At 35.6% G+C, this 15,428-nt stretch overlaps 1 pseudogene; it reads right to left on the minus strand.

Moving 5' to 3' along the window:
• LOC140852843 (uncharacterized) overlaps positions 1-15,428 on the minus strand; it is a 66,832-nt pseudogene that overhangs the window by 17,094 nt on the left and 34,310 nt on the right.

Raw genomic sequence — 15,428 nt, forward strand, 5'->3', positions numbered from 1 at the left:
ATAAGTAAAAAATTTTGAGAGGACGAGCGGTTCCTTAATATTGGAGATGGAAGCCTTGTTTCATTCTGGCCTTGAAAATTTTGCAGCTTGTCTTCGAATCCAGTAGTGTCATGTTAGATGATTGTCATTATTGTCCCTCCTTTATGATGAATATCATCTCTGTAGGTCATTTGGCCAAACTTGGTTACAAGTTTATAATAAAGAATGATTTATGCGATATTATTATGAATGATACTACAATTATACGCGAACAATTAAAACATAGTATATGCATAATATCACGGCCTATTAGTATAATGTACACACCTAGTAAACATCCCAAAATAGATAATGTCAGCGAATCCTACCTTTGGCATTGTAGGCTTGGTTATGTGAACAAGAATAGGATTGACAGATTGATCAAGGAATGTATCCTTGAGATAGATGATTATTAATTATTGTCTACCTGTGAATCTTGTCTACTTGGTAAGATGACTAAGTCACATTTAAAAAAAAAAAGTGAAAGAGCTAGTGATGTCCTAGGTCTAATACATACTGATGTAGGTGAGCCTATGAACATAAGTGCCAGAGGAGGATACTACTACTTTATTATGTTTATATACAACCTATCGAGGTATGGATATGTCTATCTTATGAAGCATAAGTCAGAATCATTTGAAATGTTCAAATGATTTCGTGCTGAAGTAGAAAAATAAACTGGAATGAGTGTTAAGATCCTTCAATCAGATCGAGGAGGTGAATACCTCACCAGTGAGTTTCTGACATATCTAGAAGAGAATAGGATTCTCTCACAATGGATCCCTCCTGGAACACCACAACATAATGGTGTGTCCGAGAGGAGAAATCGAACTTTGTTAGACATGGTCTGATCCATGATGAAATTTTTCAGTCTGTCAATATCTTTTTGGGGATATGCTCTAGAGATTGCCTCCTATATTTTGAATAAGATGCCCAGCAAGTCTGTCGATAAAACTCCATATGAGATATGGACTGGACGTAAGCCGATGCTCTCACATCTTACGGTCTGAGGTGTCCAGCTTATATCAAGTATTTAAAGATAGATAAGCTTGGATCGAAATCTGATAGATGCTTGTTCGTAGGATATCCAAAGAAAATTAGATGGTACTACTTCTACCTCACTACAGAACAAAAGGTGTTTGTCAACAGTCGGATAGTCTTTTTGGAAAAAGAGTTTCTTGGTGAAGGAGCTAATGCCTATAAAATTGAACTTGATGAAGTTCACGAGGTGGAAGGACTGACACATACAGAATTAGATTTGATTGATGAATCGAATCTGGAGCCAGTAGAGGCACTATTAAGGAGATCCGAAAGAGTACCACATCAACCAGACAGATACTATGATTTTCTGGTCTGGGATGGTGATCCTATTAAACTTGATGAGAACGATGAGGATCCGATCACCTATATGGAGGTCATGCAAAAGTCCGACTTTCAAAAATAGCTTGAGGCCATGAAGTTCGAGATGGAGTCTATGGAGATCAATAGTATCTGAAAACTAGTTGGTCCATCCGAAGGGATAAAATTCATAGGGTGTAAATAAATTTTCAAGAGAAAAAGAGGAGCGGACGGGAAGGTAGAGACCTATAAAGTCCGTCTAGTTGCTAAGGGTTACCATCAGCATTATGGTATTGACTATGACGAGACGTTCTTTCCTGTGGCAATGCTCAAGTCCATCCGGATTATGCTTGCTGTCGCTGCACACTTAGATTATGAGATCTGACAGATGGATGTCAAAATCATTTTCTTTAATGGAGAGCTGGAAGAAGAGGTGTATATGATACAACCTGAAAGATTCATATCTATAGACGAGTCGAAAGTGTGCAAGCTGAAAAGGTCAATTTATGGACTTAAGCAGGCATCGAGGAGTTGAAATATGCATTTTGATAAAGTAATCAAAACGTATGGCTTCGTTAGGAATGGAGAAGAGCCTTGCATCTACAAATGGGCTTACGATTCTATGACCATTTTTTTTCTGCTGTATGTGGATGACATACTGTTACTAGAAAATGATATCCCGACTTTACAGAGTGTGAAGCTATGGTTATCATCACAGTTCTCCATGAAGGACTTGGAAGAAGCATCCTACATCCTAGGGATGAAGATCTATAGGGATAGATCTAAAAGGTTGCTTGGATTGTCCTAATCTACATACATTGACACATTGTTGAAGCGGTTCAACATGGATAATTCTAAAAAAGGCTAACTTTCGATAGGCTATGGAATTACTCTTTCTAAGAAGGATTGTCCGACAGCTCTTGAGGAGAGAGAGCGCATGAGTAGAATACCATATACTTTGGCAGTGGGATCTATCATATACGCTATAATATGTACGAGGCTGGATGTGGCCTATTCACTAGGGATAGTGAATAGGTACTAGTCACATCCGGATGAGAAGTATTGAAAGATTACAAAAGCAATTCTTAAGTATTTGAGAAATACTAAAGACCAATGGCTTATCTATGGAGACTCTGATCTGAAACTTATGGGATATACTAATTTTAATTTTTAATCACATTGTGATGATAGTAGAAGTGTGTCGGGCTACATATTTACCTTGAATGGAGGAGCTGTTTGCTGAAAAAATTTCAAGCAACATATTATGGTCGATTCTGTATGCGAAGCGAAATACATTGCTACATCAGATGCTGCAAAGGAAGCAGTGTGGTTATGAAAGTTTATTATCGAGCTGAGAGTTATATCTTTCATTGATGGTCCTGTCCTACTGTATTGTGACAGCTCCAATGCCATAGCTCAGACGAAAGAACCTAAGTCGCACCATCGCACTAAACATATTCTGCACTGCTATCACCTAGTGCGAGAGATCATGAACCAAAGTGATGTCGAGCTTCAAAAGATCGATAAAAAGGAGAACCTAGCCGACCCCTTCACTAAAGCTCTTGGGATCAAAGAGTTCGATGACTTCAAATAGAAGATGGGTATAAGATACTATCCCGATTGGCTTTAGTCCAAGTGGGAGTTGTTGGAAATTATGTCCTAAAATCAATCGTATGACGATTGAGTTTACCCTTATATATGAATTATTGATTATTGAATAATAATTATTTTGATATTTTTCATCATAAAGTGACATCTTCCTTGAACTCTTATACTATGGTGAAGTCCCTAGAACTATGCTAATGTACGATAAAGAGAGGATTTATCGTATAGCTCTTAAACAAGTTTGCGACCAAATGATACGTCATTATGGGATGATGACATTTATCAAGTGAAGGTCGTTGTGTGCCATATGGATTGGTTGTCCTCTTAACCAAGGAGTGTGGTGATACTGATATGGCATATAGGTGAGATGTAAGGGTACATCGTCACTGAACAAGTGACTCACCTGCTGAGCATTCTGCTGTCAAGAGCTGCTCGTGAAATATATAGGTATAAATATCTTTCAGACCTGAGATCACCATAGTGACTTGCAAGCAACTCACTGTGCTTTGGTGCCGAACTATCTGAATTTTTAATGCAGTGACGGAAAGCTACTGGGTACAGTCAAGTGCTTGCGAAGTCTATGTGTGGATCAAGATGGGAATGACCCCTCTGGATTATTGGAGTTGATGTATCGCTATATTTCAATTTAGTAAAACCTTGGTCAGGGTAATCCATGAGATGGATTTGAAAGATTGAAATACAATATGGATGAAGCAATCTCGGTTGACAGTTAACCTGAGACCATCCTAGAGCATCCAGGATCAAAAGGATGAATTATGCGGTAACCATGAGTATGGATTCTGAAATATTCCTTTACGATAATTCGATCTATCTGGATGTCGAAAACCATTGCTAGATGGCATCTTGATTAGTACAGAAATTGGTTTCTGTCCTACCGGCTTAGTGTTTGAACCTATGGAGTCACGCACACAAGTCAGACAAAGTAGGAAAGAATTGACCTATGTTTATATGTCCAATCTGGAAGTACTTGACTTGATTGAATATATAAGCTAACTTGATTGAGAATTAAGTTATGGGTCAAACGGGATTGAAGAGTTGACTATGTCTAGCTAGCACTGCACATAAGGTTCATGTTCAATCCCGGGGATGAACAATTTCTATCTATGATCCATAGAACATATGAAAGATTGGATTTAAGTACTAATTAATTTTAGATTAGATCTGAATTAATTAGACTTAAATAGGTCCAAGATCCAAGTTAGACTTGGTACAAAAGTCCTAAAGAGTTTAGGATTGACAGCCTTTCGAAATTATTTCGAACCAATTTCGAATCGGACTCGAATCGGATCTGTTTTAGATGAAATATGAGTATTCCTACTTGCACTGAAAATATCCACTCATGAAGTATGATCAAAAATTGGTTAGATGCTTATTTGGGGCGTCCCAAGTGGGTGTGGGAGTGGGTGCAAAGTGGATGTCATAAGTGATGGCAATTATATCTCATATAGGAGTCCTTCTTTTATGAGTATTGGATTAATTCAAATCAGATTTGAATAAAGAGTCCTCCTCTCATTGGGTCATAAGAATCATCTATAAATACAGAGGGTCTCTACCTATGGATGAAAGAAGAGAATAGAATAGTAAACTAATCAAATTGAGAGAAGAGAAAAAGAGAGAGAGACAGGCGTGTGAAGAGAGAGGTCCTTCATCTTCTACATCTCTTCCTTTGTTGCCGCCTCCTCTCCTTAGGCGTGGATCTTTCTTGGGCATCCTATTTGCTGGTGTGAGGTGTCACATCATCACATCTCATCCTTCGATTGATCGAGTTACGAAGCCAATTGGATTAGAGTTCATCCAGCTTTCCTGCAGCGTCTGACGTGTATGTGAAGTAGAGGGTCTGCATATCCAGACCTTCATGAAGGTTTATATCAGATAATTTGAGATTTGATCTCTGGTTCCACTGCGATTCATATAAAGATTTGATCCATAAACAAGTAGAACATTAGAGAAAATGCAACCTAGGCATTCTGAAGGAAAACTGTTCCTTTTCCTTCACATGGTGGTCAGCTTCTTCTTATACAAGAGAGCATCGATCAACTCATGTTGGATGAGTACATCCTTCACCCTCACTTGCCATAAGGAGAAATTGCTCTTTCCATCGAATCAATTGATCTCTACCTTGATTGTACTTCTCTTCTCCATCTCCAATCTCGATCAATACCACCTCTGTCTGGATCATCTGGTACAACTTATCCATGATAATCAGACTCTGATACCAATTATTGTGCTCTAATACCACTTATTGAAGGAGGAAGAAAGAAGAAAAAGAGAAAAAAATACCATAAATAAATTAAGATAATGTGGATTGGCCTCAAACCTACCTCCATGAGGCATGCAAGCTTCACTACAAGAGAAAGAAAATCAAACAAATACAAGATGAACTCACCACTCAACCTTTGTATAAAAATCTCTCAATAAGAAGCTCCAAAATCCTCACAAAAACTCTCTGAAACCTCTCTTGAAGCCTCTCTGTACTATCAGGACGTCACCAGCTATCCCAACATAACAAACAGCTCGTCAATCGGAGCTATATAAGCTCTAGAATCTCCAAAATAACATTTCAGTAGGATATCGAGTCCATAACAAACCCTAGAACCCTTCTGGGCCATCCGATCATGATCGGCTCAAACCAGAGCCGTCTGATTGTGCATATCAGCCTAGATCATGCTTGATCAAAGTTGGATTTCACCGTGGTCATCCGATCGTGACCAGCTCGCTCCAAAGCTGTCGAATCGTGCCAAAACTATAGCATCAGATCCTCACAAGCGCGCATCTGACTCGTACGATCATGCAAAGACTCCAGCCGTCAGATCCCCATCGCAAGCAACGCCAGCCATCCGATCACGCAACCGATCCATGGGCTCGCCTGTGAGCCGTGATAGAGCGTGGTCTACTATGGACTGCAAAGTGTAAACGGGCCTGAGCCCGTGCTCACGCCTATCTAGGCCGGCCTAAAGCGCTACTGGTCCACGCGCCAGCGTGCTATCGGGCCTGACCCATGTCGCCACCGGCTTGTGCCGGCCAGTGGGGCCCTTCGACGGCTTGTGGGCTGTACCAGCTCCTCCCGGACTTCCTTAGTGCGTATCTCCTTCATCTGGACTCCATTTGGACTGTTTTTGGGCTCTTTGGATTCCGTTCGTCGTCCTGGACCTCATTCTTGGCTTATTGTGGACCAAATCTGAAGTCATATTTTCTCGACAGAAATATCATTCAGCATAAATCTTGCAAGCACTATCTTCATGGAAATATCCTTGAAAAATTAATTGCTCTTTGTATTATCTTAATTTGTATTGTACATCAGATCGTGTGTATATTAGAGCTAACCTACTCATCAAATATGTACTTTAAATGTGTACGTAGTCACCTATATTTTCCCATGTAGATTAAAATTCATCAATTAATTAATAGTTCTTTGTATTATCAGCAATGCATAAACTGCGCACTACTGATAAGGTGCTATATTTTTAATCCAAGCGTGGTAAGGGTTATCTGATAATTGACTTAAAACTAATTTGGTAGCATATGTTATTGGAACATAATCTGAAATACATCTAAAAATATCTCAAGGTAGTCTATTTTCTCATGCTCTGACATTTAATCTAAAATTCCAGACAAAAATATACATATATTTCTTGTAATAATCCTACAAAAAGTGTGCAGTGCCAAGAGCATGCTTGATGGTCTTGCACCTGCACATGTAGAATGGCATGGTAAAGAAGAGCATGTGAAGCACTTGAATTAATACATTAAACTAATAAAATGGATTTGGAGAAGAAAAGATACGTTAGATTAGATCTAATAGGATAGAACATTTGATGCAGCACATGGTCTTGCGGGTACTATAACCAGGTGGGCCTTGCCAAGCTTCACATGATTTTCTAAATTTTTTAATTTAGAATGTTAGATTATCTTCTTTTTTTTTTTTTTTTTTTTTTTTTGAATGATATCCAGGATTTTGATCTTGGACCTAGGGCAAGTTCTTAGCGAAGAGATGCCAAACAATTAAGCTAACAGTTGTAAGAGCTGATGAGATTAAGGTTCATATTTGATGAGTAGATTAGCTATATTTTCCCATATTTCCTTTTACCACATGAACGTTCTCTTCATTACCTCCAAATTCATTGCTTTATCTACTGGAACCCTAAATAAGGAGAAACAATAACATGGGATACCATTTCAGAATATGTATATAAAATGAGTAACTTTCCCAGCTAACACAAGATTCATCTTTCAACCAAAATATGAATATATAAATAACAAGATACAAGTAACCAATTAAACTTTAATCACTGAACTTATGTAGAAGTTGATGTCAAGGTTCTATCCATTTAGAACACGACTAAGCAAAACTTTTATTAGATCAGTGTCACTAATAATCTAAAAGTGAGAAATGTGATTTACTTGTCTGCTAAGTATAAAGATAAATCAAGAAAATGGATCAAACTTCATGGATTCCTATTTGATCAGAAGTAGCTTCGAACACTCAAAAAGTACTGATACCAAACTTCAGTTGATACTCAAGGAAGGCATGTAAACAACCCAAATAGTAAGCTTTTCACCCAAAAACTGATACTTGGCAAAGTGATAAACAGAACAAATGCAACTGATACTTTTGTGACTGATTTGATGGTTCTCATGCTCATCAGGCAATGGTAAACTAGAGATTGACCACATAACTGTATGTAAAGCACTTAGATTTCAAGCAAATAAATGTATTATATCCACTTCGATTTCAGGGAACAGATCTTTGCTTGCTTATATTACTAAGTGAACCATAATGATGGGAAAGAAGCCATTTCATCTCCTTTACCGTAATACATCTTAAATGCAGTTACAAACTGATACATCCAAGTAATTCAAACTTACCTTCTACCTGAAATTGCAAAGAAATGTGTATGTATATTAGAGCTCATCTACTCATCAAAAACTTGAAGTCAAATTATCATTTAAATTAACTGTAAAGATGGAAAAAGTAATGACAACATAAGCAAAGTCTAAAGAAGCATACTAGGAATTTGTGATTTAGGAAAGTATAACATATAAATTCAGTTCTGCGCCTCGCATAACTCTTGAAACTCGATGTATGAGGTACCAACTAGGATGATCGTGCAGCTCTACCAATATTGGAGTATGTCTACCATATAAAATTAATATACAATGTGATATATCTTGTATAAATTTTTAATCCATACTGATAATGTATAAAATAAAGAATAAATGTAGATTATACATAACCTGTCCTCTCTCAAAAAATCAGTAGTGTGTAAGCTCGATCCATTGATGAGGGTATGCATCGGGAGGACAGGAACAAGCAACCTCCTCCCCTATTATATGCTTCTTCTTATAATCCTTCTTTAACTTGGCTTTATATTCTTTTTATTTATGGTTTAGGGACCTTATTATCCAATCACGGCTTTCGAGAGGGATTACAAACTTAGTCCATGATAAAGTATAAAAAAATATAAATGTTAGATCAAATCAAATACTATAATCTTTATCTAGTTAACATATAGTTGTTAGAAATTTATGGAAGAAATTTTTTTCATGGTGCAGAAGATTAGAATACCAAAAATAAATTATTCAACAATAGATCTCAAAATAATAATAATAATAATAATCAATCATACCTTGAAATCCTTGAGTAGCAATCGCTATACCAGCATTCTGTGGAAGAAGAAAATAATAATGTGGTGTAGATCTTCCTCTCAATTTCTAATCTATGCTTGTCTCCTCAATGGGATAGATTCGCCCTAGGAATGCTAAGATCTTTATGTCCTAAGGTTTCTCTGTAGATGGATATATATAGAAGTAGAATGGAGATCTAGCCTAGTTAGTAATGCTAATGGATCCATCCATCATAGAGCCTATTAATCGATTAGGTCTCAATCGATATATACTATATTACATGACTAAAGTAATAACATCCAAAATAATATGATCATAGATAATCATGGGTTCCTTAACCATTTATTCAAACAACAATCAGCCTATATTTTTCATAACAAATCAGAATAAGAAATCGGTCTATAATCAATGGAAGCCCATCTTATGATATTGATTAAGATCTTTTTTATTTAAAAAAATATATTTATTATATATAGTTTGAAAATGACTCTCGGACTAAGTGCACCTCATATGGCCATATATGTAAATGTCCTGACTGAAAAACATCTTTAGTCAAAAATTTGATCTGCTAAAATCACTAACATTGAATCATAGCAGTCTTCATACCGTTTATTGATATTAGACCTCTCTATGGTTGTAAATGTTAGTAATCTTATCGATATGGATCCAATGATGCAATGCATATAGTGTAAACTTTGTACCGATGTGATCAAAATATACAAAGCTCATCATCAGTCCACTTTATGATTTTAATTGAAACTCCTTTAGCTTTCCAATGAAAGCTATAATAATTTTAAACTTATGTCACAATTTCATCATATGCCTCAAGATGAGTCCTTTATATCTCAAGATAAATTATGTTATCAATGATATCAATAACCATATAAGCAATGCCTTTATTCTTAAGTTACACCTTTATGCTTAAGACTTTCATTCAAACAATATATTTATGCTTAAGCAACACCTTTATACTTAAGACTTTTACTTAAACAGCTTTTAAAAACAACCATATGTGCACAAATGTAAATGCAATATTCCAACATGAAAATAATAAAAAAGATATTACAAAATAATGCTCCCACTAATCAAGTACATCAAAAGATTCCAATAAACTCATAATTTTTATAATATACTTAATAAAATAATGAATCTAAGCCCTTTGGTCAATGGGTCTGTCAACATTCCATCAATCTCTATGTATTCAATTATAATATCTTCCTTTTAATCAAATCTCTAACTATTAAATATTTTTTCTCTATATGGATAGAGGTAGTGAAAATTTTTATTATTCCTTGAAAAGAACACAACTGCACTATTATTATAATAAATTTAAAGTGATTTTGAGATAAAATCAATAATCATATGCCTTGGGATGAAGTCTCTAAATCAAACAGCATGAGTTACAGCTCTTAACAGGCCACAAACTCTGACAGCATAGTATTAAAAACTAGAGGTTAATTGATATGCATAGCAGAAAAAATAAAATTTTAATTAATCATATGTAGTAGAATAAAAAAATTAATTCAAATCTATTACACGAGATCTCATCTTGAATCAACCTCGAATCTCTCATAGTTATTAAGATTAAAATCAACAAAAATAAGATTAGATCTTTATCTTTACGTGGATAGCTCCTTACTGTAATCTGATGATCGTGGATGTTTTCACGATTCCTTTAAAGCTGCACAAGCATCCATCCTCTATAGGCATCTACACGAGGCTGTAATCTAATCAAAATATCTAATCTCAATAAGGTGTTAGCTCTTTTGTAGTGATTTTTTTTTATGGTGGATTTCTTTTTCTTCTTCGTTGAAAATCTTTTTCAAGGATTTCAACCTTTCCTCTTTATAGATCATGCACATGCACCAAAAAGATCAAAAATCTTTCTTGTTCCTTTCTTGATTTTCTTCCCAAGAAAATCTAGTGCTGTCTTTCTCTCTTTCCTCTTTCTCTTTCCCTCTCCCAAGAACTCTTCTTGGGCGTCAGCCTTCTCAAGGTTCTTTCCTTCTTCGAGGTCCAATCCTTGGATGTTAGAACACCCTCGCATAGAAAAAGCTAGGACGTCCAACACTTGGGCATACAAAAGAGAAGTAGATGGGGCGTGAGGGCTTAGGACATCCAACACTTTGGACATATAAGAGACAGGGAGTTAGGGCATGAATTAATTGGAGTTAAGGATTATAAGCCCTTTTATACCTCTAAGGTTAGTTAGGGTGATGCCCCTCTTTCATATGAACATCTTCACATGAAATTTCCTTGAGGTGCACCAATCTCCTGCTGTGAAACCCTTCTTATGATAACCTTTTGGACATCCAAACTATTTGGGCATCCATATCCCTTTTGGGCATGGAAAGAGTCTTGGGAGAGAAGGACTTTCTCTTGGTTGGGTGTGGGGAGGTCTTTGGGCGCAAATCCCTCTTGAGGCATGAAAAAAGGGACTATGTAAGGTGCACACCCACATTCCTTCAAAAATTAGGATTCCTTGGGGTGTCCAACTCTTGGAGGCACGCCCCATATCTTGTGTGAGAAAACAATAAGGCACCATATCATAGGAAGGAGTCCTTCTACTTGCTAATCACCTTTATGGATAGAGTTCCAAGGAGCTTGGATTTTGATCAAATCAAAATTCTTATTTCATAAGGAATGGACTTGGATCAAAACAAAATCTTTATCTCATAAGGAGTCCAATTACATTTGGGTTTGATCATATCAACTCTTTGACATGTCAAATCAAATCCAACCATCTGATCAGACATAATCTCTTGTGTGTAATCTTATTGGTCCTATTCTATCTGCTAGTAAAAAATATTGTGATTTGCATTAACAATATTATTAAAACTCCTTTCAATGAATTGAAACAATTCCAACTCACCGAATGAGAATTATTGACCATCAAAATAATTTTTATGAGTCTCACAATTTACTAGTGACGTCTAGCAATATGTAGTCATATTTTAGTAGAATAAAATAGATGAATCTCTAGATGTAGTTACCATATGATACAGTCCTTCTATCAGGAGTCCCGACAAGATGAAGGTTATAAAATTTCTCATCAAACCCCATCATCTATCATATATCAAATTTATTGGACTCGAGTTCTTGATATGAAAACTATAAAAACTCTTTCTACTATTCACACTATTCTAACCAAAATTTTCTGAACTCGATCTCATAAATCACATAGGACTATCTTTCTTATCTACCAAGATCAATAGATTCTATATAAGTGCACATCCTATTCCTACAATGAACTTACTGTAGCCAACATGCACCATAAGGATCCATATGGCTAGGAGATCAAGTGTATATATAGTCAAACTACAGCAATCTCATTATCAATAGTCGAGACACCATAGGTCAAAGGACTGGTCATATTACTGCAGCATCGAATAAGTCACTGATGAGTAAATAGACATCCAAATGACTTCTCGTATTAGTCATACTTGATATCCTTATTTTCTAACAACCATCTATACTCTTGCTCTAGTATCCCCATATTATAGACTCAAGATTTGTCTATCTTAAAAGGAAAATAATTTGTGCACCAATCTATCTAGATCAATTATCATTCCTATGATGATCCATCGTTCGAAAGTATTTAGGAATTAATTACTAATGACACATACTTCAAATTCTCAATTCTTAAGAATACATGTCATCATCTTATGAATTTCATGGATGATTCATGGACACATACACAACATAAATGAAATAAATAACCCATTATCGTAGATATCAAATGTAAAATTATGTCTTGGAATAAATATGTGTCAGTCTGATTGGCTTCTAGGGCATACATCTGACAATCTTTCACTTGTAGTAAAGCCAATAAACTATATACCTAAGCCTCATCTTCTTAAAATATGCTTCAATCTTCTATTGGCTAAGTAGTTTAGTCAGTGGGCCTACCACGTTATCCATAGAGTCTACTCTCTATACCTCAATATAATTTTTTTGTGGTAGTTACAAATAATATGAAATCATTGCTCTATGTGCTCAGACTTCTGATGAGATTTAGACTCTTTAGCTAGAGCTATGATGCCACTATTTTTATGGTACAGTATTTTGGTATCTGATGACATTACACCGAGTTTTGTAATAAACTTCTTGAATCAGAAGACTTCTTTAACAGTCCTAGAATGGTGATGTACTAAGCTTTCTTGGTGGAATCTATAATGATCGATTGTTTTAGAACTCTTCTAACTCATCAAACTTTCATTGTATAAAGAAACACATCATGTTATAAACTTTCTACTATCAGCATCAGACATAAAGTCTGAATCTGTGAATCCTTGTACTCTCAACTCTTGTCCTCTTCTAAAGATCAAGAATATATTCTAAGTCCTTCTCAAGTACTTAATGATGTTCTTCACTACTATCCAGTGCTCCTAGCTTGGATCCGACTGCTCATGACACTTACAGCAAGGGCTATATCAGATCGTATATATAGTATGGTATACATAAAGCTCCCTATAGTCAAAGCATAAGGGATCTTGCTCATGTACTAAATCTCTTTAGATGTACTAAGGCACATCTTTTTGGAGAGATGAATCCTACGCTTAAGGGGTAACAATCCCTTCTGGAAGTTTTCCATGTGGAACCTCTTCACCATATCCTCTATGTACATCTTCTGTAAGAGGCCAGCATCTTTTAGATCTATCTCATATATCTTTATTCCTAAAATATAGGATGCTTTCCTAAGGTCTTTCATCAAAAATTTTTTAGACAATCAAATCTTAATTGAAGTTAGCATGGAACATCATTTTCAATCTGGAGAATCTCATCCACCTATAATATAAGGAATGTGACAATACTCCCGCTGACCTTATTATAAACACATGGCTCCTCCTCATTCTTAATGAAATCAAATGCTTTGATCATATTATTGAAACAAGTATTCCAACTCTGAGATGCTTGCTTCAATCCATTACAGCTTGCATATTTTGTAACTTTTGTCACTAGAAGTAAAATTCAGAGGCTACTCTATATAGATATCTTTCTTAAGATATCCATTCAGAAAGATGATTTTCACATCCATATACTAGATACATAATCATGGTATACCATAATAGTAAGCACCATTTAGATGGACTTTAGCATAACCACTGACAAAAAAAATCTTCTAATCATTAATGCCTTCACGTTGACCATAACCTTTCGCCACGAGCTTTGACTCATAGGTCTCTACCTTTCCATCCAAATCTATCTTTCTTTTGTAGATCCATTTGCATCTAATAGGTACTATACCTACTGGTGGATCTACTAAAGTTCAGACTTGGTTGGAATATATCGAGTCAACTCTTGACTTTATTGCTTCTACTCACTTCTCAAAGTCAATGTCTAACATCACCTCATTGTAAGTTTTGGGATTATCTCCATGTTTACTATCTCTCATGAAGAATATTTTCTCTACTTTCTTTGTTAGAATACTTAAGTATCTTTCAGGAGGATAGAAAATCATACTCGATCTATGAGGTAAAAGAGGAAGTATATGTACTGGCTCAACTTGAATAGATTCTATAAATTTTATGACTTATTGCTCTTTAGAGACTCTCTTTTCAAGCTCAATTTTTCTCCCACTATCTCCAACTTGGATAAATAAATTTTTTAAAAAGATGGTATGTCGACTCACAACTACATAATGATCCTCTGAGAAATAAAAGTAGTATCCCATAGACTCTCTAGGATATCTAATGAAATGAGCTTTATGGGACCTAACCTCTAACTTATCCAACTGTAGTCTCTTGACATGCACCAGATATCTCCAAATTCTGAGATGATCAACACTCGATTTCTTATCATGCCACATCTCATACAGCATGGTAGGAAAGGATTTAGAGAAATTTATATTCAATAGATAAATATAAGTAAGTAAAGCATGTCCCTAAAGAAATAAAGAAAAATCAATGAAGCTCATCATGGATCAAACCATATCCAATAAGGTTCAATTCCTCCACTCCGACAGCTATTGATTTGAGACTATGTTATTTTTTTTGAGATAGTTTAGAAACTTCCACTAAGGTGTATACCTCCTTGATCTAATCGAATAATCTTAAAGAGTTTTTTAATTTACTTCTTTATCTCATATTTGAATTTTTTAAATTTTTTAAAAATTTTAGATTTATATCTCATACACATATCCATACCACGAATAATCATCAGCAAAGGCAATGAAATAAAGATAACCACCCCTGGTCTGCACATCAAATAGGTTGCATGCATACATCAGTGTGCACTAAGGCAAGATCTCAGTAGTTCCCTCCTCTTATCCTATAAAAGGTTATTTGATCATTTTTCCTTGAAGAAAAGACTCACAAACTGGATAGGACATTAGCTAAAAAGCTCATCTTTCTTCAATCTATTTATCCTATCCTCTCCAATATGATCAAGCTTAAAGTGCCATATATACTTTAGGTTCATCTCATCTCTGGATCTCTCAGATTCTATGACACTCACTATCTACTTAGAAATATTTATAGACACATCCATATGCAAATTACATAGTTTCATGAGCAAGTCTAACACACCTTCCAAAGGCGTGTTCTCTTTGTTCTTCAGGAACTCCAGGTATATAAGATAGTTTCTTTTCTAATGATCATCAATATTACAGCAAAAATTCTTTCCCTTTGTTAGTGACCTTCTTCTTAGGAACTTTTCTTTTTGGCTTACTCTCTGTCTTTTGCTTTTTCATAGGCTTCTTCTTCCAAGTAGACTTTCTATTGGTATAAGTAGTCTCCTCCACAATGAGAGCCATGTCCCTTGAACCCTTCAAGGCTCCTTTAGCAGTTACCAACATGTTTAACAATTTGATCTTGATACAG

Source organism: Elaeis guineensis, chromosome 12 (assembly GCF_000442705.2).
Source record: "Elaeis guineensis isolate ETL-2024a chromosome 12, EG11, whole genome shotgun sequence".
NCBI lineage: Eukaryota > Viridiplantae > Streptophyta > Magnoliopsida > Arecales > Arecaceae > Elaeis > Elaeis guineensis.